We start from the raw sequence: 9,631 nt of genomic DNA, 5'->3' as shown, positions 1-9,631 counted from the left end.
GAACATCGATTGGCTGCTTCCTGTATGCCCCACACTGGGGATTTGGCCCACAACCTGGGCATGTGCCCTGACTGGGAATCAAACCGACGACCTCTTGGTGCATGGGTGGATGCTCAACCACTGAGCCACACCAGCCAGGCACTTTTAGAATATGTTGTAAAAGTGAGCTCAGGAATATTCCACCAGCAGTGGAAAGAGGTGCCCCTTTCCTCACAACCTTGTTAAAGCCAAGTATTGCCATTTTTCATGTTTACTGACATGGAACATGAAGTGCAATACTGTTTTATTTGTAAGGCTTTGTTGGACATTTTTCTATACAGTTACTGGCCATTTGTGTTTATTCTGTTTTGTTCATGTTTTTCCTCACTGGTTTATAAAAGATGTTTGCAATATAGATATATTAACTCTTAATCATTTATATATAACAACTATTGGGTGTTCTCCCCAGTGTGTTATTTCATTTTTAAAGTTTATTATTCTGCTTTTCAAAATTGTCTAAAAAGCAATGAACAACCATTTATCCATCGAATAAACACTTATTGTATGCCAACTGCTTGCCAGGCTCTGTGCCAGGCATTGGCATTAGAGGAAGAAAAAAGCCCAAATCCCTGTCCTCTAAGAGATCACATAGTTTAGTGGAGAACAGACTTTTTTTTTTTTCTTTTTTTTTTTATCCTCACCCGAGGACATTTTTTTTTGTTCAGATAGAGCGGGAGGGAGAGAGAGAAAGAGAGAAAGAGAGAGAAACACCAGTGCGAAAGGGACACATCGAGTGGCTGCCTCCCGCACGACCAACCAGGGCCGGGGACAAACTGCAACCGAGGTACGTGCCCTTAGCGGGAACCGAACCCGGGTCTCTCTGGACCGCAGGCCGACGCTCTAACCGCTGAGCCAAACCGGCCAGGGCGTCATTTATTTTTAAGTGACTTCAACATAGTGTCCTAGTTGCTGAGGCCAAGGGAAGTACTGAGAGCCATGAGAACGGAGTGAGGCACCCTAACCCAGTTGGGGAAGGAGTAGGGGGATGAGGGAGGCTTCATGGAGGTGGTGACTTTAAAGCCTACTCTCACCCTGGCTGGTTTGGCTCAGCGGTAGAGTGTCGGCCCACAGACAAATGAGTCGTGGGTTTGATTCCAGCCAAGGGCCTGCACCTCAGTTGTGGTTCATCCCTGGTTGGGGTCGTGCAGGAGACAGCCAGTCGATGTGTCTCTCTCCCTTTCTCTCCCTCTCTATCTGAAAATAAATGGAAAAATATCCTCAGGTGAGGATTTAAAAAAATAAATAAAGCCTGCTCTCAATAGACAGAGCAACGAGGCCATTCCAGGGAGAGGCAAGAGCAGAGGCAAAGATCCACATTAACGAGGCTCAGTTTTTTCAGAGATTCCGAATAATTCAGAGTGACCGAAGTATTTGCTATAATGCAGTAAGCGGAGGCTTATTCAAGGAGAGAGATTTTACAGCAGCAAAGCTGGACAAGCAGGCAAGGGCCAGATCACAAAGGGCCCTGGATTTCAGGATAAGGAGCTGAAATGTCATCCCGGGGACCACGAGTTGCCACTGAAGAGTTCTGGGCTGGGAAGGGACTGGGTCAGAGTTAGGTGTGAATGTTAAGGCATAGACTAGAAATAAGAATCCAGTTAGCTGGGAAAATGAACTAAGCCAGGAGGGAAACTTGTTTCTAATAGGGCAGAAAACTCTTTAATCTTCTCTGGGAGGGTGCTGGGATCAACTGGTGTAGGCCCTCTCATGCATAATCCTTTCCTAGAAAGAGTAGCTGCTTTTGCTGATGGCCTGGAATCAGATTCAAGAGGCACAGGAGCCCCACCAGTGTGGCTCAGTGGTTGAACATCCACCCACGCACCAAGAGGTCGCCGGTTCGAGTCCTGGTCAGGGCACATGGCCAGGTTGTGGGCTCAATCCCCAGTGGGGGCATGTAGGAGGCAGCCAATCAGTGTTCTCTCTCATCGATGTTTCTATCTTTCCCTCTCCCTTTCTCTCTGTAAAAATCAATAAAGAAAAAAGAGGCACAGGAGGCTCACCCTCTCTGTGACCCAGTTCAGCTTCGGCAGCTGGGAGAGCTGCAGCCCTGGTTCCTGGGACTGGCCCTCCTGGGAGGGCCTGGCTGAGACTGAGCCTCCATGGGGAAAAGCAGAGCCAGAGGTTGGAGAAAGAATCCTCATGACTCTGAATCAGATGTGACTCTCGGCTCTTCCGTCAAACTAAGAGTTTCCTTCTTTCTTTCTTTCTTTCTTTCTTTCTTTCTTTCTTTCTTTCTTTCTTTCTTTCTTTCTTTCTCTCTCTCTCTCTCTCTCTCTCTCTTATTCTCACCTCATTTCCATTGCTTTTTAGTTAGAGTGGAAGGGAGGGAGACAGAGAGACAGAGAGGGAGAGAGAAACATCCATATGAGAGGGTTGCCTCCTGTACAACCTCAACCAGGGGCAGGATGGAACCTGCAACCCAGGTACATGCCCTTGACTGGGAATCGAACCCACGACCCTTTGGGCCGCAGGCCGAAGCTCTAACCACTGACAAACACCAGCCAGGGCCTTTTTTCTTTAACCACTTGAGACTGTCATTGTAACTGAACGATTCCAGCCAAGATCTTTTTTCTAGGCAACCACCACCCAGCTGCTTCTGAATCCTCCCCCACCCCCACCTCAGCTGCCTGCTATGTGCTCACACATCCTCCATCCAGGAATGCAAATTTCAGAAACCAATAGTGCCAGAGGCAAGTCTGAGAGGAGCAGCCAAGTCTGATGAGTTCCTGCTCACTGTGTGAGCTGTTCCAAGGTTATTCAAAAGCCCATTCACTGTTTTCCTCCGGTGATAATAAGTACACTGTTCTCGGTATTGTGTCTGTCACCAGCTAAACGATAGTGATATTTTCCACTCAGGGTCTTGTTAGACTTGTGGCTCTGGAGACGATGCCTCTCAGAGGACCCTGGGAGCGTAGGGCAACAGCTGTGCGTGTGCTGAATGTGCCGGAAGCAGCTGGAAGCAAGAGATCCGCTGCCCTTGAGGACCCGCGGGGGTCTGCCCCCCCCCCCCCACTGTAGACAGCCTCGGGGAATGAACACGTGCCTGTGGCAGGGCGGCTGCTGGGAAAGGAGCTTCGAGCAGCACACTGGGTCACCTCTTGGTCCGATCCCCAACACCTGCTGCTTCCGAATTTCCAGGAGAAATTTCTGAAAGTCCAGATTCCTGTGCCCATGCTCTGCCAGAGTCTGAGGCGGTAGGTCTAGGGTACACAATCCTGATATTTACAAAGCTCTCTGATACTAAAGGGCAGCCATGTTGGAGAACCATAGGTATGAGATACCCAGAGGCCAGGGTCCTTCTCCTTCCTCTTACCGTTAGTGCCCCGAGGCACCTCCTCCTGGCTGCAGGCCCCTCAGGGAGCCTCTGCCCCCCTGGACTGCCCAGCGTTCCCTCTGTGCCGTCAGAGGCTGATGGGAGCAGCAGTAAAAACCACTGATGCAGTGCAACCCTCTACCTCTCCATTTAAGGAAACCAGCCAAGAACCAGAGAGGCCATGTAGGTTTCCCGAGATCACACAGGAAGCCCCGGGCTTAACCAGGCTGCAAAACAGGGAAACTGAACTGTGGAAACTCCCCTGGTCCTGGCCTTACACCCTCGGAACTATGGGAGAGGAGTCCTATCCTCCACCTAGCTCACTCAGCCTCCCCACCAGACACTCTGCACCCTGGTAAGAGCAGGGCTGCCCACGGAAGGTGGGCAGGGCTCCTCTCAGTTCCCCTAGGCACCAGCTTTCCGCGGCGAGGAGGCTGCTTGGAATTTTACAGGCAGCTCACCGGGCTCCAGCATCTACAAGTAAACTGCCTTTCTGTCTCCCAGGTGGGGTGACCCTGGATGGCTGGGTACCCACTCTACCTCCACCCAGCTCCTTCCCCTGCTCCTGCCCGAGGAATTCCAGATACCCACACAACCCCTCACTCAGGCCAGTGTGTCAGCAACAGGGAGTGAGGGAGCCCGCAGACCATTATCCAGGGGAGGATGGGGCTGAGTCACTATGAGACTCTTTCCAGGCGGTGCTGGGAGACAAAATAATAACACCCTTTGGACTGGCCTCTTAAAAATAGAACACGTGGCGTCTACACCCATGGGAGGAGAAGTCCTGGGAATCGGGTGCCCCGGGTGCCTCACCAAGTTAGGTTATCGTTCACTGTGGGACGCTAGCTCCTGGTGTGCCCGGGGGTGATTGGAGAGTGCTGTCCCAGGCCATAGTTTTGTCAATGCAAGCAAGTGAACACTTACTGAGCAGCTGCTGTGTACCAAGCACAGCAAAGGGCTTTACATATGGGTTATGGATCATTTAACCACATTTTTTTTTTTTTTTTTTTTTTTTATCCTCAGCCAAGGACATTTTTCCATTTTTTGTTCAGGTAGAGTGGGAGGGAGAGAGAGGAACAGAGAGAGAGAGAGAAACATCGATGTGAAAGGAACACATCGAGTGGCTGCCACCCGCACAACTGACCAGGGCCGGGGACAAACTGCAACCAAGGTACGCGCCCTTAGCGGGAACCGAACCCGGGTCTCTCAGGACCGCAGGCCGACGCTCTAACCGCTGAGCCAAACCGGCCAGGGCGATTTAACCACCTTTTAAATGAGGCATGCTTTCCCATTTCATAGAGGATGAAACTGAAGCCCTGACCGGCGAGTGACTCCTTGAGCCTGGTGGAGCTGGGACTTGAGTCCTGGACTGTCTCCTCTGAAGGCCATGCTTCCTCCTCTTTACTCTCTTGGGTGCACCCTGGGGAAGAAGTCCTAATGGCCTCCACTAGATGTCAAGACAAGCAGAGAGGAGCAGGGGTTGAGAAGGACCAGGCCATTTGATAATGGGGTTTGCAAGTCTTTGGGGAGTTGCAGAACCTTTCAGGATTCGATATAAACCAAAAACATACCTTGCCCAAAATTTATGTACACATGTATACACAATCTTCATGGAATCCCTCAGTCCTGGGCTCCTGGCAAAGAATTCTTGATCTATGGACTCTATTTGTTCACTGTGTCTAAGAAACACATTTCTTCCAAATTCTCTCCCTTGCCCACATCCTCCATAAAATAAAACTCTTTCTTTGGTTGTCATTTATTCATGAACCATTTATCGAGTGTCCGGCAGCTCACGGGAAGTGCGGTACTCCTGGGACAGGGGAGACGTCTGCAGGAAGGCGCGGGCACTGGAGATGCAGATGCACTCAGGAACTGACCGGCAGGGCAACTGCTGTCAAGGTTGGTTGGCTTCCGAGCCCAGCAGCCTTTCTGCACCCTCCACTCCTCCCCGAGATGGAGGCAGAGATCGCTCCTCCAGCCCCAGGATGAGTCCCCGTATGCCTGAGGCAGCCCTGGTCATCGAATCCCTCTTCGTGAGTGTTCCGGCCCCACTTCTGGCCAAGGACACCGAAGGAGAAGTCTGCTCGGGGCCCCCAATTCCTAGAAAAAAGACAGAGCCTCAGAATGAGGAAGCTTTTGCTCATGCCCCTTCTTTCTTCTTTGGGAGGTTGGTATGAGGATTCATGCCGGACCTATGGCCATCTTGTGACCTTGAAATGACAAGTGTGAACATGACAAAACTAACAGTAGGAAGTAGGAAGAGCCTGGGCTATTGAGTGATCTCATCAGGCCTCTGACTGGCCCTGGATCCTCAGGGGTCCTAGTTTCTTATTAAGACAATAAGTATCTGTTCTATTTAAGCCACTGCCGGGTGGGTTTTCTGTCGCTTGTGGCCAAAACCATTCCCAAGTGATGCAAGTGAACAGTCTCAGGTCTCCAGCATAGGTGTGGACTTGGTCCACCACCAGGGCTCCGCCGAGGGAGTGGTCTTCTCAGGTGGAGGTGAAGGAAGGAATCAAGGAAAGCTTGAATTCGGTGGTGACCCTGGGCCAGGTGAAAAAGATGGCCTCTTCTTTCCCTTTTAGGGGTTAGACTGAAATCACCAGTGCCCAACACCAGGCAAGCACTCAGTACCTATTTGTTGAATGAATACACAAATACGTATATGAATGAATTGGTAATTCAATGTTTTTTTGTTTATTTATTTTTATCCTCACCCGAGGACATTTTTGCCTTTATCTTCAGATAGAGCAGGAGGGAGAGAGGGGGGAAGAGAGAAACATTGATGTGAGAGAGACACATTGGTTGCCACCCACACGACCCCAACAGAGGCCAGGGACAAACTGCAACCGAGGTACGTGCCCTAAGCGGGATCCGAACCCTGGACTTTCTGGGCCAAACTGGCCAGGGCGGTAATTCAGTTTTTTTTTATCCTCACCCGAGGACATGTTTCCATATTTTGTACAGATAGAGTGGGAGGGAGAGAGAGGAATAGAGAGAGAGGGAAACATCGATGTGAAAGGGACACATCGAGTGGCCGCCACGCGCACGACCAACCAGGGCCGGGGACAAACTGCAACCGAGGTACGTGCCCTTAGCGGGAACCGAACCCGGGTCTCTCCAGACCGCAGGTGGACTCTCCAACCGCTGAGCCAAACCGGCCAGGGCAGGTAATTCAATTTTTAATGCAAGACCCCAGAGCCCAGCGAAGTCCCACGTGGTGTTCCTAGGAGGCCTCGGGGGAGGGTGACTCACAGGTGCTCATGAACAGAGGGTGGTGAGCCCCAGAGCCAGCCCTCCTGCCTCTCAGCAGCAGGGCCCGGGCAGACGTGTTCATCAAGTCGCCTACTGTGATAGTGCTGGCATGTCCCCGCAAGCCTTGAGAAACGAGGAAGTTGACCACACCATCCCCAGGGATGGAAGAAAGGGACTGAGAGAGGTGGAGGTGGCTGCACCGTGTAGTGTGCAGGCAGGGAGGCCCCTTGCTCCCTCCTTCAGGCTCCAACTGGGGTGTCTGCAGGAAGATCGCTGGCATTTTGTCACACAGTTGGACATCTGTTGAGCCAGCTGGTTTGCTAAACTCAATTACCTGAGCAGGGGGAAAATAAAATCGTTAGGAGCCGGCACAGGGAGGTGTGATCAGGTAGAGAGAATGCCAGAGGTGTGAACCCGAGTCCCCACTTTCTGGGAGCTCAGACGCATGGGGTCCACACCTCCACACAGGACACACTGTGCATCGTGCCTGAGGAGGCATGGGACTTGGCAGCCCCGACGCATCTCAGGGGAAGAAGCAGGAGGCATGTGGCCCAGGGTCACTACCTGTATTGTCAAGGGGGAAGGGCTGTGCTCAATCTGTCATCTGCTACCCAGATCTGTCCCAAACCATTTGTTTGGGTGTCAGGTCTTCTAGAGGAAGCCATAATTAGAATTTGAAAGAAATGTCCCCGATTCTCTGACACCAACCCAGTGATCATCATTTCACTCTTATTTGGATGCTAGTTACCCAGAACTAAACTCCACAGATTTCGGGGCTCAGTCCCACAAGACCGCCCTTACTTTAGATGCTAGTCACAAGTCCTGGGTCCCCAGTCATCCCCCATTTACTTCTGTCCGACGTGGCTACATATTTGGAAATCCTAATTTGCTAGAAGGACTCACAGTACTGAGGAAAATGCCATCCTTAACAAAAACTGTTTATTAGAAAGGATAATAAAATAGACATCCAGACGAAGAGGTACATAAACATGTGAGGTCCTGAGAGGTCCAGAGTGCAGAGGCCCGTGTCCCCATGGAGATTAATGGGGCCACCCTCTTTGCACATAGATACGGTCACCCATCTGGAAGCTCCCCAAACTCCAGTGTGTGCAGGTTTTCATGTTGGTTTTATTATGTAGTCATGATTGATAAAATCGTTGGCTACTGGAGATTGAACTCAATCTCCAGCCCCTCTCCCCTCCCCAGAGGTGGGGTGAGGCTGAACATCCCAACCCTAGAATCACATGGTTGGCTCCTCTGGGGACCAGTCCTCATCCTGAAGCTATCTAGGGGCCCATCATGAGTCACCTTTTAGCATAAACTCAGGTAAGGTTGGAAAGGGCTCATCCTGAATAACAAAAGATGCTCCTGTCACTTCAGAAATGCCGAGGGACACCAGGGACATAACCCAAATAGATAGTTCTTATTATACCACAGTCTATTTCACCAAATATTTATTAAGTAGTCTCAACTTTTTGGAATACAAATAGGGTGAGCAGGACCCTTCTGTGAAAAAAAAGTGAGCACACTAACCAGGACTGTGCTGGGCATATTGACAGGTGAGGTCACCTTGTTATAGAAGAGCTTGATTTCTCCCAGTAGGTGCTTCACCTGGCACATGTCCCCCTCCCTCCCCAACTGCCCACTCAGTAGTGATCCCATGATATTATTTGGGTGAGATTCTTTCATTTTACTTTCACTGTGGGTCAAGCTCTCCATGGCACCCTGGACTCTGATGGTGCAGGGACATATAGAGTCCCGTGAGCCCTCAGAGCAGCCTGGGTGGGACTTGGGCTGTCAGAGCTCCTGGCCAATTGCCTTGAGCCATAAGGGTTCAATAAATATTGTCTTTTTCTATGAGGTTTGGAAGCACTGCTTTAGGTTGTTAGTAGAGTCCCATTTTGGTGTTTAAGATACAATGCAGTTCATTCAATTAACTCACTCTAATTCCAAGTACAATCAAAACCCTTTCTTTTGCCTGGTCGGTGTGGCTCAGTGGTTGAGTGTCAACCCATGTACCAAGAGGTCACCAGTTCGATTCCTGGAACATTTCCAGGTTGTGGGCCAGATCCCCAGTCGGGGGTGGGGGGGCATGCAGGAAGCGGCCAATGGATGTTTTTTCTCATCAATGTTTCTGTGTCTCTCTCCTTCTTACTTTCTCTCTCTTTAAAAATAAATAAATAAACTTAAAAAAACACACAAAAAAACCCACAAAGAACTTCTTCCTCCTTGGTGTGCCAGTTAATAACAGGACCTGCCGCTGGGCAGACAGTGCCATGGGCTTGGCAAACAGAGCAGTGCTGGGTCTCGGCCCCACTCCCCACCTTGGCTGGGTGCCCCTGTGCTGGACACAAAACCTTCTTGTCCCTGGGGAGTATAAGACCGTGGAAAACAGGCCACAGAGAATGCAGCAAAACCAGTGTGCCTGGTCTTGTGCCCCATTGCCCCATTGCCAGGACTATCTGTTCTGCTCTAACAGACGTATGTGCTCCTGAAAAATCACGGTGCTGTGTAAACCTGTGCAATTAAAAACCACAGGGCTTGTGGGGAAATGGGCTTGGTGCAACTGTGTGACAAGTGAATATTCAATAGACTGTTGAGATTTGGGGTTATAAACATACTATAATAGGAATTGTTTCACAAACACAACATGTAAAGCAGTACTAAAATTTAAGTAAATGAGTTTTCTGTATCTACTTAATTTTTTTATTTTTTATTTATTAATTTGTTTTTGTTACAGATGTTTCTCATTTTTCCCCCATTGACACCCTCCTTCCCTTCCCTCCGCCCCATCCCCAGCTTTGTTGTCTATGTTTATTGGTTGTGCATACGTGCATATAAGTTCTGTGGTTTATCTCCCTCCTCCCCCGCAACTCCCCCCCCCCCATATCTACTTTAACATGGTTATTCTTTTTTTCAAAAAAAAAAAAAAAAAAAAAAATCCTCAGAGGTCAAAATTATTTTCCTTAGGAGAAGCACCAATAGAAATATAATGGGAGCCATATATGTAATATTAAAATTTCC

Source organism: Molossus molossus, unplaced genomic scaffold, assembly GCF_014108415.1.
Source record: "Molossus molossus isolate mMolMol1 unplaced genomic scaffold, mMolMol1.p scaffold_m16_p_14, whole genome shotgun sequence".
Lineage (NCBI taxonomy): Eukaryota > Metazoa > Chordata > Mammalia > Chiroptera > Molossidae > Molossus > Molossus molossus.
The sequence above is the reverse complement of the archived record's forward strand: the minus strand, read 5'-3'. Positions refer to the sequence as shown.